The sequence below is a fragment of the Lepidochelys olivacea genome, assembly GCF_965140295.1.
Source record: "Lepidochelys olivacea isolate rLepOli2 genome assembly, chromosome: 5".
Lineage (NCBI taxonomy): Eukaryota > Metazoa > Chordata > Testudines > Cheloniidae > Lepidochelys > Lepidochelys olivacea.
The window spans coordinates 90,162,006-90,188,700 of record NC_140415.1 but is presented as its reverse complement, the minus strand read 5'-3'; the positions used below and the strand labels follow the sequence as shown (position 1 = coordinate 90,188,700).

The following is a 26,695-nucleotide window of genomic DNA, read 5'->3' as shown; positions in this document are numbered from 1 at the left end:
CTGAAAAACATTGTTTTTCTCTCTTGAGAGCAGGGTAATAGAAAATGTAGGGGGTGTCCCTAGGCAATTAGATAAATACAAGATGTATAGAAATAAATGTTGTGACTGCATTGCTGACACTTTATTTTAACGTGTGGTTTGAAAGCATCTTCCATTTGTAGTGGAGAGGGATTCCTGAAAACACGATTGCACGGGCTTGGTGTTTACTCCTAAAAATTCTTTACAAAAGGGTGGGTTGTTTTGTTTTTGTTTTGCTTACATAGTCAAAATTAATTCCTAAGATTCTTAACCCTGTGATTTTGGGTAAATAATTTTGCTTTAAGGCTACTATAATTTTAAACATTTAATTTACAGTGTAGCAAGATAAGTAACAGGCTGACTTTTCTATTCAATAGCTCTTCTTTGCTGTTTTTGTGTGTTTTTTTTTTTTTTAATTGCTATCTAGAACACAAAGCAATAATGAGTAAAAATTCATTTGGAAATGAATAACCAGAACCAGGAAAAATGTTTTTTTTCTCACTTTGGATTTACTGTCTGTTTTTAATTTTAATATTGTTTTAAAATCTTTAAAGCTAACAAAGAATTAAAATAGCAGTGTTATTTTGCTTCTTCTACAATGCTTCTAGAATGTATGATGAATCATTGCTGATTCTGTAGCCAAATTCTTGTTGATAGCATGGCTGCCAACTACTGGGATGTGTTGCCTTAGTATGGGCATTGCAGTATTTGACAAATGTCTTCAAAGTACATTATTGCGTGGGTGATATACCAGCTTCATGGTGAACTAAAGGATGCAATTTGGTAATTTCAAAATGAATTGGAGAAAAATGAATACATTAATGTATTTTGTAACTGGGGATTCATGAGATAGTAAAGGAATAATGTATGCATTTGTGTGGATTAGTCTGTGAACCTATAATTTACAAGCTTCTGATCCAAAAGGAAATATCAATAAGTTCTACCAAATATTAATTTCCTATCATACTGCACGTTTACATGAGGGGTGTATATATGTGTGTGTATACACATATGTCTGAAAAAAATTGCATATTTAGAGTGGTTTTGTGTGCTCCAGGTATGATGGAGGTTTACATGATGCTAGTGACTTTTTACATTTGTGTGTAAACAAGCTCGTAGGAATGTGCGAGGTGCTGTATAAAAATCAAGCACCACTCTAAAATAGTAGATGTAAAAATAATCCAAAGAATTGCTAGTTTTGTTTTTGTTTTTGAATGGTCATTGTAAGTATAAGAGAATTGACATTTGAAACAAAAGTAATTGGAAATGTACGCACTCTCTTCCTATGTCCATAAATATGAGTGATTCCTGGTTCATCCCTCCCATGCATGGCCAGCTGAGATTCAAAGTGCTGTAGTTGGCATACTCAGCCCCAAAAGAAGGAAAGAAGTGCTTTTCAGTGACCTTCTGTTTGATACAAGAACAGACTCCACAAGGCCTGGAGGGTGGAGTCCCGTCTACTTTTCAGCCAGAAGGGGGGTAGCTGCAATGTTGAACATTGAGATGCGGCTGGGAACTTGAAGAGGACAAAAAGGTATTCTTTGAGACTCCGGTCCCAGCTATACTATGCTAAGGAACTGAGTTTAAACTTGGTTCAAGCTAAAATAGTTTCCAACAAAATTTGGCCAAACTATATTAAAACAGTGTTCTAGACTTTTGGCTGTGTCCATGCTGGCATGCCAAACCATATTAGAAACAGTTTCAAATGAGTTTAAGTAATATTTCCTACGATGGATAAAAGTTCAGTGTAGAGGGAGGGGGCCTTGAAGAAAGGGAGGGCTGTAATGAGCCTGGAATGGAGGAGGGAGATGAGGAGAAGGGCTGGTTATGTATGTGTCACAAGTGTAGTTAAAACAAGGTTACTGAATGTATTTCACCAGAACTTGAAAATGAACTACATATTTGATCTTGCGTATCTGTCAGAGCATACAACTAAACTTTTTAATGTAACTTCTAAACTTTTAATTCTATGCTGTCTGACTGTCCCCTGCCCATTACTTTCATTTCTTTGTAATTGTGATAGGATAAGCACATTTCCTCTACTGGATGAGTAGCTTTATCGTTACCACCCCATATATGACACCACAAAATCAAAGCAGCTGCTCATTCTTATGATCTTTGTGGAATAAGGGAAAAAGAAAAGTTATGGAGTTGTTGAAAACTGACAGTGAGTTGCAGTAATTAGGCACCAAGCTGCATTTTTAAGAGCTAAGTTTTGAGGCACTGGCTATAAATATTTTTTAAATGAATTTCTGAAGATAACAAATGCTGGATATGGGCTGTAGAAACTAGTAGTACTAACTGCAATTAAGTGGACCGCAAAACAGCGGGGAAGCTTGTCTAGAACTGTGGTGCTGCTCTGCACAGTGGAGCAGCTCACAATGGATCAAGGCAACATAATGAGTGACCCTAGGTGAGAGCCAGCTCCCAGAGTAGTAATTAAAAGTTCTCTCTTCCCCCCTCCCACCGCGCCTTCTTGTACTATCTTAATGTTACATTTCATTTGTTTTCCTCACAAACTTCTTTCATCCTTTTTGTTTCCCCCTTGTTCTAGCTCTTCTCTTTGCTCAGAGACCCTTTTGTCTAACGTTTTGCCATTTGTGCAATATTTTCACCTCCTCTAGTTCTTTTTTTATCCTCTTTTCTCCTTCTTCCTTTTCAGTGTCCTGTGCCACTTCTTATATTTTCACCATTTACTTTTAGTCCCCTTTTTTGCCTTTTTATGTCTTGTCTCGAGTTTTTTGCCTTTCCTCCCCCTTTTCCCTTATCAATGTTAATCCATTGCCACTTCCCTTTGGTCCTATGATGTCCTCCTTCTCCCCCCTTCAGTTTCCTCCTCCTACCTGTTCTGACACCCTTCCCCCCTTCTCCCATTAAATCTTACTATTTTGCTGTCTCTTATTCTAATCAATGGGCAGTGGAGCAGATCAGTAGTGTGGATATTACAGGCATGTGCACAGCGGAGCAATATTTTCGTGGGAAAGTGGTGGGATGAAATAAGGAGGGTGAGACAGGACTAAAAAAAAAAGTTGATAATTAGTTAATATTGTAATGTGCTTTGAATATGAAAAGTCTGATGGAAGTGGTAAATATTATTATTTTGGGCTGTGCCTATTTAGAGAAGAAGGCCACTTCTCTTGCCAATTCTAAGTACTACACAGAAGAAAACAGCATTGTAGTCAGACTAATAGAGTCATCATATGCATGTGATCTACATCTACAGGGGAATTGAAAGGGAAAAATACTCTTTATTAGTAGGCTAGTTAAATGCTGCATGTACGTTGCCCCTAAATTTCAGCATCAGTGATGCCACTGGTAGCTGGAGTTCAATATTAAAAATGAAGTATGTAAACTCCTTTTGGAGAGCAGTGAACAGCTTATGAGTAGGAGAATCAGTGCCCTAAAATGGAGTAAATAAGCAATGCTTTTTTAAGGGCACTGAAATAAAAAATATACATTTACAATATATAAAGGCGGCTTAATTATCCCAATTATCTAAGTTGCATTTCCCTTGTTTTTTCATAGTGTTTTTAGTTTTTCTTCTGTTGAGACTTAGGGAAAAGTCAACTTTAGCAAAGTAATTTCAGCTGTTTCCTTATAAATCTTTGTTTTCATCTGTTTAAAGCAATTCCTGCTGGTTACTAATACATTATGGTCTTTTATTTTTTTGTTATTTTTATTTTACTGATCTTTCACTTTCTTTTTGCTCTAATAATGATTAGTAACATTTCAAACCCTGATAATGTGAGCAAAACTGACTGTTTTGAAACAGTTGGTTAAGTTTCTAATAAAAGCAAAACCTGAATATGTGCTGATGGTGCTAAACGTTATAGCTTTCTCATCCTTTACTCAATTGTGCATTTGTTGTTAATGGCTGAAAGAGAAGAAATGAGTCCTTTAACTCTTTTAATATATGAGTTGTGGTTTTAAATTTTTAAGTGCAAAGGGGTTACAAAACCTCACAAATAAAACAAAAATGTGTTGAAAGAGGCACAGTATCACTAAAGCATTTACCAAGAATGACATGTATGTGTGTGTATCTCTTTCTCTCTCAACACACACACAAGTATATATAAAATCCTCATTATTAAATAGTGTGGTGTAAATCTATATTTATAAAGTGTTTAATGTTAAGGATTTTAATTGAATCCACAAAACTAAGAAGTTCAGAATTAAGGCTGCTCTGAACTTGGATACCCATACAGTGCCGTTAACGCCCCCCCTTCCCTTCCCCTGGACCAAAAAAGAGTGTAAAGAACTTACTTTGAGAATTCTGTGGAGTCCACTGTGTATTGGTTCAGAAGAAATGGTACCATACCAAATTATGCCATTATTACAGAACCCTGCAGGATCTGCAAAGACTAACAGGCTTTCATTGATTACGTACAATATTTCATTCCCTAGCCAAACAGAGAAAGATAACTCAGTTGTGAGATTTCTGCAATACCTCATACTCGTTAACTGTGTTACAGCGAATGCTGTGAATATGCTTTTACATATCAGTTTTCCAGCATAGTCATAATCCTCATATATATCTCTCTATTTCTCTGTACTACGCATGTATGGATGTAATTACTGCTCATTAACATTAAATATTTTAGGATTTCACTTCCCATCTTGCTAAAAATACCCATTTTAATGGACTTGTTTGCAAAATTTAGTTTTAAAAAATAACGCTTTTTTGGAATTATAATAAAGACAATATCAAAATAGCCTGCTTCTTTACAGTGACTCTGATAGCATCAAAATGGGCAAGAAGATACCATGTGTTTAAATATGTATTTTTTAATTTGAATACAGCTATTGATGGAGCCTTAACAAAAAGTGAGCCTGATTCTGACCTCAGTTGCACCTTATATGGAATAGTGTTGATATCAGAATGTATTAGTTTCTTTTTGAATAGTGGACCTCATTGTTAGTGTCTAAGCATGATCACACAGGATAAACCAGGGGTCACATTAATTTTCATAGACCTCTTAATTATTATTGATGATGTCAGTGAGGTGAATAATTCCCACTAGCCACATTTTTGGAGTGTTGAAAACAACTCTTCACTGTGTGCATGATGCAGTAGTTCCCCTCCCCAGTCCGAGATGACCATTACTAAATTCGGAGAACCCAGGCTAGCATAGCCATGTGTTGAAATAGTTTACAGATAATTACATCCCTGGTAATTACAGCAGTTCATTGCTAACAGTCATCCCTCCTGTGTAGTGAAAGATTAAGGTCACTTTAATGTAAAACACAAGGTTTGTGTAGTTTACAAAAAAAAAAAAGCTGTTTTAGAGGTTATTTAATTTATAGAAGAAATTAGTTGCACTTTTGTGGCAGAACACTTTAGTTGGCAATAATGCTCAGTGGAGGCATTTTAATGAGCTAACCTTTGTGTACGTTATCATATGATACTAATAGGATGTATTATTTTAGTAGCACCCACTAATACCACTATAGCTTAAGATCTGTCATTATTTCCATGTATAAAGCCTTGTTTTAGGTGGCTGATACTTGGCAAGCTACATATTTGCCCAGCCTTTATTTTTTATAAAATGTGGAAGGAGAAAATGTGGAAAAAACATTTGTTCTTTCCAAAATGTAGAATAAGAAAAAGGATTGGACTGTTTTCAGTGCCTTTCAAGCAGGGTGGATTTGATTTAAATCACTAGTCAGGCAGACTGGATTTAATCATGGATTTCTACATAAAAGTACATTCTTGTTGATTGTTATAACCTTAATGTATATTCTTCACACCTCACATATAGATGTAGGTTTCATTTTTAGAAGGTATACACTATATATATTTTTAAAGTGATTTATTTTGAAAACTTTTCAGATTAGTTTTACAGCTATATCAGAAAATGAATGATGGTTTGGTTATTGCATTTACCAAAGGTAATTCAAGCACATACTTATGAAGTCATTGGGACGTGAACTATTCAGTTCAACAGGTTAATCATTAGTATTTGGAGGATTTTCTTGCCATGCTGCATTAGGAGGGGAACATCACCGGACAGACATTTAAATTGTTTTATTTAACTAAAACAACAAAGTTATGTATTCTGGATTTTTTTCTTCAACAACAAATATATAATCTTTTAACAAAACAAGCATATGATTTTTGAATTTAGTTAAGCATTCAAGTTTTTTAAAGTCAGGTTTGTTTTTGTTAAAATTGTTTTGAAGTGAAGTAGTTAAATGAATTATTTAAAAAAACAAAAACAAATTAAATCGACTATGTCAGCCAGGTCAACATGAGAAACCGAAAATATTGGCTTCAGCAGCTAACTCAGTCATCTTCATCTTCATTTTCCTGTTTGTTCATAATCTGGAAAAGCAAAACAAGATTTCCTGCTTTTTCAGATCCCAAAGAATTTCTCATTTTGGAATGAATTAGTCCAAAGGAAGAAAATATTCTTTCTACGCTGGCAGAAGAAGTTACAGTGGTTAAAAGTGAGATTATCACTTCAACAGTCTCTGAATCCAAGTCCTTAAGTGACTTCCACTGGTTCACTATGACTTTCTTTAAAACATCATTAGCAACATATATTTCTTGACTGGTTCACCCTTAGCTCTGACGTTTATTATAGTTGGCATTATGGAGGGATGATTGCTGGATGTCCATGTGATAGCCAACTCCTCTTCTTCAGCAGAATTGTAACTTAAGTAAGGTTTGACCCTAGTGCCGAGTATTGAGCATATTTGCAAGAAAATGAGCTGGAGATAGTGCTTGTCCCATTTGTTTTTTTAATGCTTGTAATTTAACTCTGTTGTTGCATATTTCTCTTTTTTTAAGATCTCACTCAGTTCCTTCCAAATTTCAACAGCGTCAGCAATAAAACAGCTATTTCCCTGCATTTTGTTCAAGGCTACAGAAATAGGCTTCAGGGTACTCAGCATGTGTTCAACATTTCTCTTAAGCCCAATGTTGAGAACTTTGGCTGTGACAGTGCCATCTGTTTTTTCACGATTTTGTTCACCAACTGTCATCAGATTAGGCCAGTTTTTGATATAGTGCTCAAAACAGTCCACAACTGAGTTGCCTCGCACGTCTCGTGGGAGAGTTAGCTTGGTTTCTCCCACTTTTTTCAGAGCAGCTGCTGCAAAGTGGTTGTTACGGAAGTATTTTGCAACTTCAACAATATTAGCCTTTATTTCTGGAACACTAAAGTCTTTGTGCTAGGAGGTGCATCAAATGAGCACTGCAACCGTATGTTGTTAGCTTTAGACTCTCTTCACTCTCTCCTAAATTTCTTCTCATCTTGGATACATTTGAAGCATTGTCTGTGACCAAGCTGCATACTAGACATTTTAATTTTTTTTCTATGGTTTGTTATAGCTTTTACTGCTACTTCTTGTAAGTAGTCTGTTGTGTGCGCATTTCCTGATGTATCAATTGTTTCTGTAAGGAAGACATTCCCTTCTTCTGTTGTCACACAAGCACATACAACAGGATCATTGTGGACATTGCTCCACCCATCAAGACTCTGGTTAACAATTCCACTCTCTAGACCTTTTGCACACTGCTCAATTTCTCTGTCATACACTTTATCCAGCAATTTGCCTGCAACATCTGCTCTGTTGGGTGGACTGTATCCTGGTCTTAATGACTGAACCATGTTAATGAAGTGTGGGTTCTCACTCGTATGGAAAGGAGAGTTTGTTGCATAAACAAACTGGGCAATTTTTTTCATCAGTTACCTCTTTTTGTAATCTGCTGGTTCTTATCACAGACTTATGGTTGTTTCTGGATGATGGAGATTTTTTTTTCTTTTTGCTGTAGATGATATACTGTGGCTATGTGACATACATGATGTGACTGAAACACTGTCATTGGCAGATAACTCTGAAACTATAGAAAATGGTGATCTTGAAGGTGGACAGTCTTCAGAATTCTGTATGTTGAGGATGGATTCTCCTAAACAAAATAAGTCAATGCAGTTATTTAATTATTATTACCATACTGCTCATTTAGTATTACTCATTGCATTCACGGACACTCGATACTACTTTAACGGTGAAATTGTAAAAAAGAAGATCCGCCTATTTCAGCTACTTATTTATTATCACCACTGCATCTAAAATGATAGTACCATAGAGTAACAACTATATTTTTTGCTCAAACATGAGAATTCAAGAATAGGTCAGAGGGGAGACGGGCAGTCCTTAAGAAAGAAGTATGAAATAAAAAAGTTTACCAACCTGATGATCCTGCATGTTCAGACATGTTCCTTTCATCATCTTCAACGCAGCTTCCTCCTGAGAAGGAACACTTCTCATGATGCTGTTTCATTCAGGTAACTGGGCCTTGCATTTCTTTGTTGCACTGTTTGCATTTTGCGTGCATGCCTGTCTTACTCACAGGTAGAGGAACTTCATTAAAATATTCCCAAATTGGGTCTCTTTTATGGCCTGCTGCCATTATAGGTTTTCCCTTCTAGTGAGAGAGTGGTATGGTAGATCTCAAATCAGTGAAGGTTACACTCAGAAAGACCTCAAGACTTCTGGAATATGCTGCTCGAACAGTTTCACTTTTGTTCCTACTGCCTGTCTCTCCCTTCTCACCTTTATCTCCAGACTTCTTCTCCTTGTGCAGATCTATTCCACCCCAAACAATCTTCTATTCATTGAACTTTTTGAAACTTTGCACTTTTAGAGAGAGGTAAGGGATTGACTCTGTGTACAGAAATGTGCAGAAGGACAATAGAGTTGAGGTCTGTTATTTCTCACCTCTATCTATTTATTTTATTTATTTAAAAACATTTTTGCTGTTTAACAAGCATGTTATCTCTGGAGACACAAATCCACAGTTTGAGAACTGCAAAACTAAGCATCTCTGATGATACCTTCTAGACTGAGCACTGAGTCCCATTGGGTAGATAGAAAGATTAACCTAAATAATCTATACAGAAGCCCCTGGAACCCCATAAGATTGGGTCCCTAATCCATGAACTATTGGAACTCATTTACAAAACTTTTCTTAAACATTACTTGACTATATTGTCTCGTACTATAAAATTAGAATTTATAATCCCTATTCCATGATGAGATACATTATAGCTCAAAGATATCTTAATTAAAACTATCTTTAGCTAGGTTTTTTCCTTAAAAAGCATTTTATCAAAAAAATCCAATTTAAATAAAAAAAATCCAATTTTTTTTTTAAATCACTGATTTTTATCCACCCTGCTTTCAAGTTTCTCCTTTCCCTCTAGTGTTTTTATAATTAATTCTGAGTAGAATTTTTGCTGGCTTTGGGTCTAGAGGGAAAACTGTTACTTTTGGTGCATTTTAGAAACTAGAATGACATACTTATCACATTTGGGAAACGTTTGGTGAGCTACATTCTCATACTACATAATTTTTCTTCCCCCGAAACTTCATAAGAAGTTTTAGAATGCAGACTCATGCATGGCAGTTGAATAATCCACATGATTTAAATGTCCCTGAGTTCTTATTGATGTGATTTACTGTAATGACTCTAAAGGAGTCTTAGTGGTCTGGCTCAAAAATATGCTTTATTTCAGTATTTTATTTAATACGTTTTGTCAGAAATAAGCTTAACCTTTTTATGGTTATTTTTAGCTGTTACCCTCATTATCTGTCTCTCATCTGTTTATATTTTGTTCACGTATTGTAAAAATACATGTATAATAGTGTGAAAGGATGGATATTATTTTAAATGTATAAGCACAGAAGGCAGAGTACAAAGCTTTTAATAAAGACACTCAAAAGATTATGGAAGTTCTTAAATCTGCCTTTTGATGGTTATAGTCTTAGGAATAGGCAATGATACCAAACATAACATGACAAAATATCATGGCCAAATAAAAACTGTAAAAAAAAACTATTAGAGGAGGAGAAGAAGAGGAATGAATTGCAAGACAGAATAAAATAGTGTTCTTTGTTAGTGTATGCTGTGTATTAAACACACTGGGTCAAATTCTCAAATGTGGGTATTTTGTAATTTATGCATACACTTTCCTCCACATATCTTGCTTTTGTTGATGCAGATTATAGGATTGCTCAGACAGTCACCAGTTGCATCCACAATTATCCAGACTCTACATGTATATGAGCTGCTCTCAAATTTTGTGTGCCTAATGTAGGTTCCTGCATTTTAAAATTGAACCCCCAGGTATCTCAAAATTGTGCATGGAAAGCTGCAAATCTATTGAGGGAAGTTTTCTCTTGATATTAATGAGTTATTTGAATTAAAATTATGTGATGTCACCAGAGCACTTCACAGCTGCCTTATGTGGGTGCAAGTTTTCTTTCACATTTTACTGTTAAGCAAAGTCCTGACCCTGCACTGAGCTCCTCCCAGACAGACGTGATGTCCTCACAGACCTCTACAACTTCAAGACCTAAAACATTACTGTTTTCGTTCTCTGTGCTTTTGGTGGGGCAAACCACTGGAAATGGTAATATTGTACCTCTTGATAAAAAGGTACAAAAATTTGTTTTTACTTGTGCTCACTGTGCATCTGGTTATGACATAATATCCTCTTAAATCTCTTATTTAGTGGGGTGTTACTGTTTACAACACTTTGAATTTTCACTGAAAGTGTTTTAATTTATAATTTTTTTTATTTATGAATTGTGTCCTTCCATATGGTTCACAGCACATTGCAAAATATGGTAAACACACACAAGCTCATACAGTGCCATGTCTTTCAGTTGTGGACATAAAAAGAACTTTCATTACAATCAGTTGCTCCCATTCTTCTTAGACAAATGTCTGGGAAAAGAGATGGGCTTTACCTTGAGCCCAGAAGGCCAGTGATTTTGTTGCTCATGCTTTCTCATCCATATTGCAAACAGAAATGAAGTCAAGCTACAGAGTTTTAAACATTTCCATGTTTGAGATCCTGTTTTCAAAGAAATGATGACTAACTCGTTACCAACTTTGCAATATAAGTCTTTTGTTTTTGTTAACATTTAAGAGATTTCTCTACATTTTGCCTGGACTTCTGAGGAAGCCAGTGGAGCTACTAACCTGCTTAAAGTTAGGTATAGGTTTAAGTGTTTTGCTGAATCAGGGCCTTCATTATCCATCCTCAAGGTCCTCTTTATAAGTCACTATTTTTCTGATTAAAGATGAGATTTGGCTTCCCCTAATTACCTGGAGATGTCTCTACTGAGAGATGTGAAATGTTCTTTTATTCCATAGCAGAGATAAAACTATTGGGTAGGATGGGGAGGGGCATATCGTTTTCTTCTATCTTGTTGATGTCTCCCTCATCATAGTTGCTGGACTCGTGTATTTCCACTCCTGGACCTCCCAGGACTTGTATGTTTCTGCTGTCATAGCAATTCTGCCTCATGGCGCCTGAGTAGACTCTCTTCACAACTCCTGCTAGTTTAGGGAGCGTAAAACCAAAGAAGTGGAATTAACTACAGATTTCCCACCGCCACCCAGAAAGCTTAATCTGAACAATTTTCAGTATAGCTTCGTACGGTAGAACCTCAGAGTTATGAACTGACCAGTCAACCACACTCCTCATTTCCGGAAGTACACAATCAGGCAGTAGCAGAGATGCAGAAAAAAAGCAAATACAGTACAGCACCGTGTTAAACATAAACTACTTAAATGCTGCTTCCCCCCCCTTTTTTTTTCTTCTGCATAGTAAAGTTTCAAAGCCCTGGTCTACACTGGGGGGGTGGGGATCAATCTAAGTTACGCAGCTTCAGCTACGTGAATAACGTAGCTGAAGTTGACGTACTTAGATCAACTTACCGTGGTGTCTCCACCGTGGTGAGTCAACTGCTGCTGCTCCCCTGTCGACTCTGCCAGTGCCTCTCATGGTGCTGGAGTACAGGAGTCGACAGGATAGTGCTAGTCTAGACGTGATAAATCGATCCCTGCTGGATCGATTGCTGCCTGCCAATCCGGCAGATAGTGAAGACATACCCAAAGCTATATTAAGTCAATGTTCAGCTGTAAACTTTTGAAAGAACAACCATAACATTTTGTTCAGAGTTACAAACATTTCAGAGTTGTGAACAACCTCCATTCCCGAGCTGTTCGTAACTCTGAAGTTCTGCTGTAAATAATTTGCAGATAATTATTATTTAAGAGATTTAGCCTCTTTTGCTCCTAGAATGTCTGTGAAATCACATTTTCTTTGAACGTGATAGCTATTCTAACTAACTTGACAATTTTTTCCCATTTTTATTAAACTTTACAGACTGACAATATTTGATACTCAGCTATTGAAAAATCAAGCTATGTTGGTTAGTTGTACTAGGTTACATAAGTCACAGGCCATTGTTTCTGTTTCCTGATTGGATGAGTATAACTACCGCTTGGGCTTTGACTCGCACTGAGTCAAATGTGAATTTTAGAATGTTTGAATTCTCTTCCTTTCTGGACCAGAGAAATTTTGCACAGGACATAATTCCTAGGAAACTTAGGCTGCTAGGTACAGAGTTCCATATAAAATATACCACTTCCAGTACAAATACTCAAATTCATGAGTTTAACATGCATTTTCCTCAAGAATTCATGTATATAAAGCTTGAATGTTCACAGACAGCAAAGAGCGGTGAGTTTGGCTGAATTGAATTTGTCTTTAAATGTGAACAAATACAGAAAGTGTATTTTGCAGCAATTGCCCAACTCAAGTATTTATTGAACCATACTCTTATTATAATACAGAATGTTCTCTTACTTGATGGTACCTATTATAAAGTTGATCAGGGAATTATAACGTTTAAACTGCTTCTAAAGCAAATTTTATTCCTCACCCATTGATCAATAGTGGGGGAGAACCACTGGATCGTGACAAAATGCATTTCCATATCAAGTGTGCTACTTCTGGTTTATGTCAACAGTGACTACCATCATCAAATTATTAAAATCAAGAAGCTTGCTGGCTTTTCAGTATAGCATATGTATATATATGATATACTGAAAAGCCAGGAAGATTCTTATATGCACAGGGCAAGAAGCTTTATATATATATAATTAGTAGTACTGTGGTTCATTGTATCTTTTAATACAATAATACCTTGCATTTCCTTAGAGGCTTCCATCAGGGGATCACAAAGCATATATCTGTCTAAGGTACTTACATGGCCTGCATTAGTATCTGAGAGCCTTACAATCATTTAACATACTTTTCCTCACAACACCCTGGAAAATAGGGAATTACTATTATCCTAGTTTTACAGAAGGGGAACTGAGGCACAGAGATATTAAGTGTGTGACTACACTGGAACGTCCGCCCAGGGTGAGTTGAACTCAGGTTAGCAGACCTTGGGTTTGTTAATCTATGGCTTGAATAGCTACACTAATTTGTAACCCCAGGTTAGGAATTGTTGAACCCTGGGTCCCAACCTGGGGGTCCAGCATCTACACTTCATTATGTGAGTCTGAGTACGGTCAGCCATAACCCAGAGTTCCTAGCACCCTTCCAAAATGTGGCTACTCTAGCTTTTTGTTGGTGGTGCAATGTAGGAAAATTTGAATGACCGCCAAACTTGCCTGTCCAGAGGACAAAGAAAGTCAACCCATGGTATTGTGGGATACTTTTGACAGACTTCCAGAGCATGAGTCCAGTGTGGCTGTGTCACAGAGTCACCAGGGCGATGCCATGAAACTACTCCATACAAAGCCAGGCTGGCACTCTGGGGGAGCATGCCTCCTCTCTCTGAGCATACTGTCGCCAGGGCAAGAAGCTTACACAGCTTCAACCTTCTTGGGTCTGACCTTGGAGCATTCAGCATCCCATTCCACACTGTGCGCTTCCCACAGCGAATCCGCCCAGGTGGGCCTCCTGGGGAAGCCAGAGGGCCCTGCATCCCAACTCCACAGTCAGCAGTGACTCTCAGTGAGCCAGTAAAACAGAAGGTTTATTAGTCAACAGGAACACAGAACTTGTTAACACAGAAATCGGTGGCTTTCAGCCAAGTCCCTGGACTTCCCCTCTTCCACTTCCCCCAATCAGATGCCCAGCTTCCAGTGACCTGACCTCAGATACCCCTGTTGCTCCTCCTCCTTGTCTTTTTTTCGCTTCCCTGGGAAAGAGTTACCTGGTCATCACCTGGTTGCATCCCCCTCCTGGGTCTCAGATTATGAAGGGCGCTGGCCATAGCGTACGTGCAGGCAGCTGGAGCAGCCTCATCTGCCCCAGAGGTCTCAGCCAAAGTCACACACCCATATTCCTACCACTTGAGGTATTGGTGCAGCACACAGGAAAGCTGAGGCACACACAGTATTCGTGCAAAACAGTAAAACTCCCATAGGCTCAACAGTAAGACTCATTTAGGCTCACATCCAACATAGCAAGGGAAAATCTCCGCTTCGTCAGAGGCTGCATCTACACCGCAAAGCAAAAGGTCTTGAACCCTAGGTCCCGGCTTGACTCAGGCTCAGGCCCTCCATCCCGTGGGGTCCTGATACCCTGGGTCCGAGCCCTGGGTAAGTGCGATTCCTCTGTAGAGGGAAGAAGAGTTAGGTTTGAGCTTGAGTTCAAACCCTGGACTTACACTGGTGTAGACATATCCTAAGTGACTTACCTGTTGTCACATAGGAAGCCTGTGGAAGAGCAAGGGAATTGAATCCAGGTCTCTCAAGTCTAAGGCAATTGACCAAACCCCTGGATCATCCTTTCTCTCCTAATTTGTTCCACACATTAATTAATTAAGCTACAGAATGCCCCTGTGAGGTAGGTAATAATTATGAATTCAGCTTTACAACTGGAGACACTGAAACACAGAGTGATAGGTTTGTCCAAAGTCACACAGTGAGTCTGTTGCAAATCTGGGAGTAGAAGACAGATGCCTTGGCTTCCAGTCCTGTGACCATCCTTTCCCTTCAGTAGAATGTACTATACAATAAAATGTACATGGTGTAGCATAATAGTTGACAAATCTGGCTTGGGGGCAGGGAAATGGTCAGTACTTATGCTACAGTGAGAATATAATAAAACATACTGACCTTTTATTTATTAAGTTTGGTAATTTTGGCTATAAGGGTTGAAGATAAACTGTTGTATTTATACATATTTTTAGGGATTATAATTTATTTTTTGTCCAAAGTATCTAAAGGATTGGATAGGCACTTATATTACTTGTAATAGAAATTGAAATAAAAGAATACATGATAAAATGTATTAAATACTCGTTGGAATGTAAATAGTTTTAATATTAAAACTGCTAGGCATAGTGGAGTCTGTTGTTGGGGATGGGAAAGAGTCAGAAAAGAGCCAGAAATATCTAAGGGCGTGGCTACACCTGTAGATGTAGAGTGCTTGGAGTTAAACCAGCCCTCGGAGACGGTAGCAGGGAAAGCACTGCTGTCACACTGTCAGCTGCAAGCGCAGTGGCGTGGCCACATTTGCGGCACTTGCAGCAGCATTGGGAGCCATGCATTACGGGCAACTATCCCACAGAGCCCCTCTCCCCATTCTGGCGCTGTGGCTTGTGGGAAGGGGGAGGGACGAGGCATTCTGGGTCCTGTCCCAATGCCCCATGATGCATCGCTTTGCATCCCAGCAATCCCTGTGCTTCCATCCACATTTAGTGCCATCTTTCAAAGTTTTTTGTACTGCACGCTCTGTCTTCCCTTTCGGTCTACAGGAATGGATCCTGAACTTGTGAGGAATATGTTGATGGGTCTCGCCGGCACGTCACAAATTGCAGTCGAGTTACTCCTTAAGCTACAAACTGACAGTGATGAGTCTGACAATGATGTCGACTAGCATAACGCATATGACACGAGATTGCTTGTGGCATTCACAGACATGCTCACCACAGTGGAACGCCACTTTTGGGCTCGGGAAACGAGCTCTGAGTGGTGGAATCACATCGTCATGCAAGTCTGGGATGACGAGCAGTGGCTGCACTTTCGGATGAGGAACTTTCGGATGAGGAAAGTCACTTTCATGGAACTGTGCTGAGCTCACCCCCATCCTGTGGCACAAGGACACAAGATTGAGACCTGCCCTGCCGATGGAGAAGCGGGTGGCTATTGCAGTCTGGAAGCTGGCAACTCCAGACAGCTACCAATCGGTCGCTAACCAGTTTGGAGTGGGAAAGTCGACCACTGGAATTGTGTTGATGCAAGTTTGCAGGGCCATTAATCACATCCTGCTCAGCAGAACTGTGACTTTGGGCAACATGCGTGACATTGTGGCTGGCTTTGTACAAATGGGTTTCCCTAACTGCGGAGGGGTGATAGATGGGACGCATATTCCAATTCTGGCACCAGACCACCTAGTCTCCGAGTACATAAATCGGAAGGGGTATTTCTGTATGGTTCTCGAGGCGCTTGTGGTTCACTGTGGGCGTTTCATGGACATTAACGCAGGCTGGTCCGGAAAGATGCATGATGCACGCATCTTTTGGAACACTGGCCTGTTTAGGAAGCTGAAAGCAGGGACTTTCTTCCCAGACCAGAAGATCACTATCGGGGAAGTCGAAATGCCCCTTGTGATCCTTAGAGACCTCGCCTACCCCTTAAAGCCATGGCTCACGAAGCCATACACGGGGCAACTTGACAGCAGCAAGGAGTGGTTCATAGGCAGAGCAAGTGCAGAATGACTGTGGAGTGTGCTTTTGGCCGTCTGTATGGGAAGCTGGACTTGGCCGATGACAACATCCCCATGGTTACAGCTGCATGCTCTATCCTTCGTAACATTTGTGAAGGGAAGGGTGAAAGGCATGGACCACGGAGATGGAACACCTGGAGGCTGAATTTGAACAGCCAGAGAGCAGGGCTATTAGAGGTGCTCAGCGCAGGGCTATAAGGATTAGGAATGCCTTGAGGGAGCAATTCGATGCTGAAAGCCACCAGTAATGTTTGGTGCCCTGCACAGGAGTGAAGTGCAGTGGTTCCAATGCTAGTAGGCATCTGTGTTTGCTATGTATGATGCACTGACTTGCAGTGCCTGTTGCTTTCCTGGGCTACAGTATCTTTTACTTAGTGCAATAAAGAATGTTTTCAAAGCCAAAAAATTCATTTATTGAAAAGAAACACAACTGCTGGGGAAACAGAAATGGCATGACACATCTGTGCTGTGTGGGAGGAGGGAAGAGGGCAGGGTGGGGAACGGGAAAATCACAGATTTGCGTATGTTCTGTTATCACATTCAGCCTTCCTGTGTGAAGCGCTGTGCAATGAGTGCTGCCCTTCAGGCTGGCTAAAATGCTTGGTGATGAGGGTTGAGTGGAGTGGGTAAGGGTTGTAGTTTGCAGGGCTGGGTGGTGAAGCTACAGGTGTTGGAGGCAGGTGGTGGTAAGAAACCGGGTGCTGGGGGAAGTGGGTTGGTGGTAACATGGGGGCACAAGGGAAAGAGTTTTGGGAGAAGGGCTGCAGGGGGGGCAGGCGCGGATGTGCTCCACCTGCATTGCTGTGAGCGCCTGTATCGAGTCCACTTCTTGCTCTATAGTGCTTATGAGCCACTCTGTGTGCTTTCCTGCCGGCGATCTACAGTCTGCTGGGCGTGCCTCTTTTCAGTCTCCCGCCACTCCTGTACTTTTTGATTTTCAGTAAGGGACTGCTGCATGACTTCATTGGGGTTGGTTCTGTGCCTTGGGGAGAGCCAACAGCTGCAGAGGGTCCCTATACTGAACACTGTCCCCACGTTTTCCACAGGATGAGTTCTTCCTGGAAGATATCTCGCTGCTGAGGGTGACCTGGGAAGCAAGGGAGGGTCTTCTACTCCAATGCTGCTTTCATCTTGGTCCTTATGCCGCTTGCCTGTGTGCAGCAATGGTCCCCCCCGGCCCCTCATGGCACAGTGGCGCAGACATGTTAGCCTTACTGGGACCAGGAGCAGAGTAGCTTTGCCAACGAACCTGCGCAGCCGGATTGCCCCGTTTCTGCATGAGATCTTTGAAGAGATTACTGAGGCCGATTACCATGATGTGAGAGAGCACATCAACGCCCTATTCCGCATCTAGGCATCCACGCAGCCCTAACCCTCCTCGCCCCAAGAGCCCGCACCAAACAGCTACCTTCCCAAAATAAAAGCCACTTACCGGGCACCTCCTCTGCTGTTTGTTCTTCCCTAAGCACCATCCGCTACGACTGGCTACCTTCCTCCTGACTTGAAAACCGCTCCTGGCTGCATGCATGTAGGGATGCTGAGCCATCCTCTGGCTCTGGGCCCCCTTCCTCCTCAGCACCCCTGCTCCCGATTTTCTCCTCCTGCCTTGTTGAACTCTGTGCAGTTATGGCCTCTGAAGTGTCCATGGTGGTCTTCGGAGTGGAGGTGGGGTCTCCCCCAAGTATTGCGTCCAGCTCTTTTTAGAAACGGCAGGTCATGGGGGCAGCACTGGAGCATCGGTTTGCCTCACGGGCTTTGTGGTAGGCATTCTGCAGCTCCTTGACCTTAACCGTGCACTGCACTGTGTCCTGGTCATGGCCCCTTTCCATCATGGCCCTTGATATCTGCCCGTAGGTATCGTAATTCCTACGGCTGGATCGCAGCTGGGACTGGACAGCTTCCTCCCCGCAAACACTGATGAGGTCCAGCACCTCGCCATTGCTCCATACTGGGGATCGCCTGGCACGTGGAGGCATGGTCACCTGGAAAGATTCGCTATGAGCACTCCACACCTGGTTGAGCAAACAGGAAGGGGATTTTCAAAATTCCCAGGGAATTTAAAGGTTGGTCACCTGAGGGCAGGGCAGTAGAGTTCAAAATTATGACCAAAGTGGCTAGAACAGGCACTGTGGGACACTTCTGAAGGCTGATCTGAGTGCATTAATAGACCAAGGCGTCCACACTGGCACAGTGGTGCTCCAGCTGGGACACAGCAAGTTTTATGCTTCTTGTGGAGGTGGATTACCAAGAGCGCTCCAGCTGCAGAGTCCGGGCACTCTACGTGCCTTGCCAGTGTGGACGCCTCAGGAGTTAGAGTGCATTAAATCAGCCCTGGGCGCCCTATCTTGCAAGTGTAGACAAGGCCTAAGTGCATGTGAATGGACTGGGGCTGGGCATAGAAGGGAGATTTAAGAGGAAGAGTCATGACATACCAAATAAGGGGAAGCTAAGGGCGAGAAGGATAGATATATTTTAATAATCCTATACTGTATAAAATTATATACTTCTTCCAAGTAATGGCTCGTGTCTTACAAATACATAAAATAGAAATATACACATTGGGATTTTGGTAATGTGAATCTCTTGTGATTTTATGTAACTCCTTCCTCAGTTGATTTTGCAGCCTTACAGTAAGTTAGAGGCACATATTATTCCTTTTTTAAATCATCAGAGGGTTAAAATTCATCATAAGTAGTTGGTCAGACTATTAGACTTTTTTTTAGTTTCCTGTACAGTTTTTTAGGGACATAGAGAGGGCTGAAAACAAGCCTTTTTTTTTTTTCTTTCAGAATGTCTTTCATATCTTGCACTTGTTTTCAGTCAGTTATAGCCTGTGAGCATCCTGTATAGGAATTTGTTTGAAGTATGTTTTTTAAAAGGGAGGTTGTGTAATACCACTGACGTAGATGGCGTGTAGGCTGTAAGTCCTTTTCATTTGTTTTCTCTTGTCCAAAGCATTGAGACAGGAAGCATTCTTAGAATTATTTTTAGATTTTTAAAAAGTCAACCTTGATTCCCTCACGTAACAGTAATCCTTTGGTCAGCCCTAAAAGAAGTAGTATTTACTTGGTTTGCTCTTTGTATGGCGTACTATGTGTATATTTTTAGCTGGGCGTGGAGTAGGGTGGGGCGGGGCAGTTTGTCTTTTGCGTAGTTATTGTGTTACTTTATTTCAGTCCTTTCACATTTCTACTGGTATGGTACCAATCATCTTTCTTGTTCTGGATCTAAATCAAACACAATATGTGGTTTGGATCATTGTAATCCAGTGGGGTGATTATTGTTAAAACCCCACATCACTTGCTTGCTCTGTAATCAAATACCATCTTCCCTGGAAACTGCACCTTGACCTGGTGTGAAGAAATGTGTGTTCCAATGACCACAAGAGTTATGCCGGTTTGAGTTTTAATTGCTGCTAGGGCCAGACAGGTAAAAGGTAGGGATTGGACAAAAAGCAGTCCACTGGTCTTCCAGGTTGGGGTTGAGCGATAGGCAAATAGCCTATTCTCATAAAAAATAATAATAATCATTTTTTTATAGACACCCTGTAAGGTAGCCATTCCTGCAAACAGCATGAGAACCAGGAATGGGGGAGATTTCTTTGTTCCCTAATTGACATGTGATGGTGCAGAAAGGATTCAGATTCAGAATCCTCCTCTGCATGTGTTACTTCACTTTTATTGTGGAGAAAGGATGGCCTAAAAGGTTGAAACACAGGATGGGGAGTTCCAAATTTTATTCTTGGCTTTTGCCACTTGATTTCCTTTGTAACTTTGGGAAATATGATCCCAGCATGCCGACTGAATCAACGAACCATGTGAAAGTGTACTGTGGGACTCAAATGCATTTTGCACAGAGGCAGTGGAGCTGCTGCTGCTGCTTTAGCTGATGTGTCCCACCCCTTGAATCCCTTGATGGATCTGTGTTGCTCCTTAGCCTTCTGCCCCCAAATCAATTTCTTGCATTGTAGCACGGTGAGCCTTCACAGACCTGTACTCTGTGATGTTCACTGAGTGCAGACTAACTGAATGAGGTTCTTTTTCCCTCTCTATCACATGCAGTGGAGCCACACCAGGCTCTCAGAGTGAGGAGCAGCATTTGCTTTTTTGCCTCAGTTTCTGCCTTTTTAAAATGAGAAGAATAGTTAACTACCTGTGAGGCTAAATGAGTGTTTATAAAGCATAGCAAGATTGATGGGTTGAAAGATGTGCATGAGTCGAGAGCATTGCTTTTTGCTCAAAAAGATGACAAGTGGTTAGAGGGTACAGAAAAACATTACTTGATTGTAGTCCCAAACTCCATCGTTTTAGTAGTTCATTTAAATTGTTCTGCAGTACAATCAGTTATTTCCAAATCATGAATTAACCAATGTTTGATTGCATCTCCTAGCAGCATTGCACACTACAGTGTGTCAATTCCCCTTCTCCCAAATCATCCGAAAGCTTATTTATCTGAAGATTTTTTAAATATTCCTGAATAAACTGGGGTTGTACCATATTTGATTGAGTGACAAAAAGAGAACACTAGTCCACAGAGTCTACCATGAAAAGAGTTGCTTTTGGAGAGTATTTTGTGTACTGAGTTTTAATTTCCCATAACACTTTGAGTGCGTCTGTGAAATGTTTATGAAAAACTGATAATGGACATAGCAATGTGAACTCTGGGTTGCTCACGTGCAGGTTAAAAAATAAAGTAGTTCAGCATTCATGGAATAAAGAAAGAACTGGAAAACTAAGAGAGAGGTTGATAAAGGTATGGTAGTGTTGATTTATTATATTTACAGATAAACTAGTTTATTGGGAAAATACAAGTAAGTGACAAAGTGGAGAGTGCCTAAACCAGCGGTTTTCAAACTGTAGCCCATGGACACTAGAGGGTCCCACAGATTATATCTAAGATTTCCAAAGGAGTCTGCACCTCCATTTGAAATTTTTTAGGGGTCCACAAATAAAAAAAGGTTGAAAACGACTAGCCTAAAAACAATTAAACCATCATCAGCATGAATAACTTATTTAACAACACATGCTAATCCATTCAGTGTCTTGGCTAAGAAGGAGAGAAGAGGAGGTGAGTGGGGGGGGAAAGGAATTGCAAAAAAGGAAAGTTGAAGGGTTTTTTTGTTTGTTTTTTGGTCAGATGCCTGCCTATTCCACTGGGAAGGCTTCTGTTCTCATCTGGGAGTATTACAACTGGCCCTATTGTTGACCTGCTGAATGCTCCAAAGTAGGGCATAAAAGTAAACTAGCTTCGAGTTACAGGTAAGAAGAATTTGGCAGCTTAATTATGTTGTGTTGTGTTGTTAATGCTAAGTGATTGGGTGTAGGGAGAGGGTAAAGAGAAAATATGTAAAGCTGAAGATGCCTTTACAAGGATGTCCTTGATATATTATAAACTAGTACTGTGCAAATGGCGCTTTTCCAGATTATTGAATTTATTACCATCTTGGCTTAGTTAGAGCTATGGGAGTGCATGGGATGGTTTGTTGCAGTCCTGACTCTTTCCAAAGTACTGGCAAAGATTTAACAGTCACCCAGCTGAGTGCCCCCAAGGGTTTGAGCTGAAATTCTGACTTTCATATTAAATTAGGCACGGTTACAAGACAAGAATTATTTGAAGTTTTATGAAGCATGTGACTGACAGAAAAAGCAGCTGGGATACAAAACATTCTAATGTATGTTTTCTTTGTTGGGTCCAAAATGTAGCCAGGCTACAGAAAGTTTTATTTGTGGAATGAGTTGAAGGGGCTTTGCCAAGATGATATTGTTCCACTCTTTTAAAAAAAACACACAAAAAAACCCCTCTTATTTTCTTCGTAATTATTTGCAGCACTTTACTCTCTCTCTCGCACAACCACACACACACCCTGATGTGCTATACACCTGGATCAGTTTTTGTGTGGACTTGCTGGCTACTGAATTTTAAAATGCTTTGGCCAATTTCTTCCTTTGTGGCATTGGGAGTGGCCATCTCATACCAGCAAAAATGGAGTGTGTGTTGTATGTTCTCTATGTATATCATGAAAATTGTGTTACTGTGTTGTGGAGTTGTTCCTGCCAACATGGTAGGTTCCACTGGATTTTTTGCATCACTGTGCTAATGAAAACCCTGGGGTGAAATGTACTTCTGCTGTACATTGGGCACAACATTAGATTAAATTTGGAAATGATCCATTCTCTTACTACTGCAGTTTTTTTTTTATTTAGCACCAAAAATATGCTATGCATTAGAGGTGTTAGATAAGACAGTGGTCGACATTAGACAACACAAGGTTGTTAGAAAACACAGTGGTAAAAATGCCGAAGCAGAATTTACGTTAGTGCTACGGCCACCGGAGGGGCTCCACCAGTGTTAGCCAGAGTCAGTAACTTTGGGGATTGAAAGGTGGTGTGTACACAACCCATTGGCTCTCAGCCTCCTCATTGGGCTGCACCAGTGTTAGCAGTAGTGGGTAATTCTGGGGAATGAGACCTAACCTTTAAGCCTATCCATTGCACTGCACTGCTCATCAAGTTCAGTCGTCTTGTCTTTGCATTCAAGCCTGTACATCACACATCCCGTGCCTGCATTTCTGAATTGGTCTCCTTCCCTATTTCCCTCCCTCCTTCCCTCACCTATCTCAATACCCTGTGTGTGTTCTTCTCTCAGAAAGGGGTCACATGGGGGGGAGAATCCAGTACTGATTGGGGGGTGCTCAGATTTAAAATTTTTATTAAAGCTAATGTTAAAATTATATAATACACAGGCTAAGGAAAGAGTGTCTGTACATCTGGGTATAGTGCTTAGATTATCCACAAATACAAAGTTTAGTTTTAATCTCTTAAGATACATATAGTACATAATCTACAATAACTGAACTTTAGGTTAATAAATGTAACAATACTGTTTAGATATTCACATCCAAGTATTCAGGTTCATCACTCATGAAAAGTTATGCAGAGAGTTGGATGTGGAAAGCACATATATATATATATCAATGAGTGAAGACTGTCCCTCAGTAATTGAGAATTTAGAATAGGTTGTCCGTTAGAAAAAACAATCCATCACAGAAGATTTTCCTTTACTTTCCAACTACAGTGCTGAAGGCCATGTAATTAACATACAGTTAAACTATGTCCCTTGTCTGATTCATATCTCTTCCAAGCACTCACTTCTACTGTCTTGTATCTGAGAAGAGATGGAGGAATGAAGAGATTTGTTTGTTTGTTTGTTGTATGGGACCATCAAGGTGTGGACAAGTCTTTCTCAGCTGAATAGTCATGTGTTATTATTGTTGTAACCCGTGTCCTTCCTCTTCTTGTCCTTCCCTCTGACCTCATTTCTGTCTGGTTTTGACCCACACTTGTCGTGTAATGTGAGATCTAGAAAGTTTCCATTCCTCAGTAGCAACCGAAGTCAGTCGCTTCAGATGCCAAACCAAATTATCTTTTGGTGAGGAAAGGTGGCCTTAAAATTGAATCTCTTCTGGGTGAAATAAAAGATGGGGCAAGGCATATACTGTAATGGATCTCTCAGGATGGCTTGTGTAGTGCAGAGGACCCCATTGGAGAAAGAGTTGCTCTCTTGAATGTAATCTGTTTCCAGTCTAAATATTTTCAAAGTATGCTAGCAGTTCTGATAACAGGACTGATTGGCTGAAAGGAATGATATGACAAAAGCCTTTCAGCTCTTGGTTTGAAAACAGCCAAGACTGGTAATGGCCAAAAGTAATTGCATCTGATGGCTGCTCATCTATGTGAAATAAGTCACTTGTCTTCATCCAGTTCATAATAGACAGGAGAGACCATGTTAAAAAAAGTCACAATCATAGATGGTATTAATTGGAATCCTTGTTGGCTGTTTCAGCAAAGACCAACAATGAGATAGATATGAAGATACCTAAATGTGGCCCCCTGTTTCAGGGTGAGGTTGTGTGTTGGTACCTGGTACAGAATATCGGTATTCTGTAGATAAAAGATCTAGGTCTTTTTGTGAGCATTAAATTCACTTCCATCGAAAAGAAAAAAGTTATAATTTCTCTGCTTTTTTTAATTTAGTTTTTACTCTCCTTATGGAACTAGAAATCTGCATTTCAAACTGGAAAGAAAGGTATGCTTTAATTGACACAAGATATAATGGCTGAGCACATGGTAGAGAAACCACTTCAATTTGAGTGGTGAACGGGAGAGTTGTTATCTCAAAAGTGAATCCAATGAAGAGCCATTAACATTGCAGCTGACAGAGAGAAGGGGTTGTTTCACTCGAAGCAAGTGTTGAAATAATGATTTTTTTAATCTAATTAAAATGTACACAAGAAAGAGAGGGAACCCACTAAGCCTAACTGATAATGAAGGTTTACAATCAACCTGAGAGGTAGCTAAGAGCTGATAAGAGAAGCCAGTCATTACCTCAGAGAGGATGGAGGACAGGCCAGAAGAGTTTAAATAGAAAAAAACACAATGTGCTTGTGCTCTCTCTATCTCGCCTCCCCCCCAGCATAGGCGATACAGGGTTTAGATGAGAATTGAGTTGTAATAATAATAGTTTAACAAAACAAGCATATGACTTTTTGAATTTAATTAAACATTCTAGTTTTTTTTAAAATCAGGTTTGTTTTAAAATTGTTTTTGACTAAACTAGTTAAATGAAATATTTTTAAAAAAAATAGACTGTCAGCCAGGTCAACATGAGAAATTTAAAATATTGGATTCGGCAGCTAACTCAGTCGTCTTCACCTTCATTTTTCTGTTTGCTTATAATCTGGAAAAGAAAAACAAGATTTCCTGCTTTTTCAGGTCCCAAACGATTTCTCATTTTGGAATGAATTAGTCCAAAGGAGGAAAATATTCTTTCTACGCTGGCAGAAGAAGCTACTGCTGTTAAAAGTGAAATTATCACTTCAACAGTCTCTGAATCCAAGTCCTTAAGTGACTTCCACCAGTTCACTTTCTTTAAAACATAATCAGCAAACATATTTCTTGACTGGTTCATCCTTAGCTCTGAAGTTTGTTATAGTTGGCATTATGGAGGGATGATTGCTGGATGTCCATGTGATAGCCAACTCCTCTTCTTCAGCAGAATTGTAACTTAAGTAAGGTTTGACCCTAGTGCCGAGTATTGAGCATATTTGCAAGAAAATAAGCTGGAGATAGTGCTTGTCCCATTTGTTTTTTTAATGCTTGTAATTTAACTCTGTTGTTGCATATTTCTCTTTTTTTAAGATCTCACTCAGTTCCTTCCAAATTTCAACAGCGTCAGCAATAAAACAGCTATTTCCCTGCATTTTGTTCAAGGCTACAGAAATAGGCTTCAGGGTACTTAGCATGTGTTCAACGTTTCTCTTAAGCCCAATGTTGAGAACTTTGGCTGTGACAGTGCCATCTGTTTTTTCACGATTTTGTTCACCAACTGTCATCAGATTAGGCCAGTTTTTGATATAGTGCTCAAAACAGTCCACAACTGAGTTGCCTCGCACGTCTCGTGGGAGAGTTAGCTTGGTTTCTCCCACTTTTTTCAGAGCAGCTGCTGCAAAGTGGTTGTTACGGAAGTATTTTGCAATTTCAACAATATTAGCCTTTATTTCTGGAACACTGAAGTCTTTGTGCTAGGAGGTGCATCAAATGAGCACTGCAACCGTATGTTTGCAGTAATGACTGAACTATGTTAATGAAGTGTGGGTTCCCACTCGTATGGAAAGGAGAGTTTGTTGCATAAACAAACTGGGCAATTTTTTTCATCAGTTACCTCTTTTTGTAATCTGCTGGTTCTTATCACAGACTTATGGTTGTTTCTGGATGATGGAGATTTTTTTTTCTTTTTGCTGTAGATGATATACTGTGGCTATGTGACATACATGATGTGACTGAAACACTATCATTGGCAGATAACTCTGAAACTATAGAAAATGGTGATCTTGAAGGTGGACAGTCTTCAGAATTCTGTATGTTGAGGATGGATTCTCCTAAACAAAATAAGTCAATGCAGTTATTTAATTATTATTACCATACTGCTCATTTAGTATTACTCATTGCATTCACGGACACTCGATACTACTTTAACGGTGAAATTGTAAAAAAGAAGATCCGCCTATTTCAGCTACTTATTTATTATCACCACTGCATCTAAAATGATAGTACCATACAGCAACAACT

At 39.9% G+C, this 26,695-nt stretch overlaps 1 protein-coding gene across 1 annotated transcript in view; it reads left to right on the top strand.

Annotated features, from left to right (window-relative positions):
• AOPEP (aminopeptidase O (putative)) overlaps positions 1–26,695 on the top strand; it is a 391,354-nt gene that overhangs the window by 282,321 nt on the left and 82,338 nt on the right. The window lies entirely within an intron of this gene.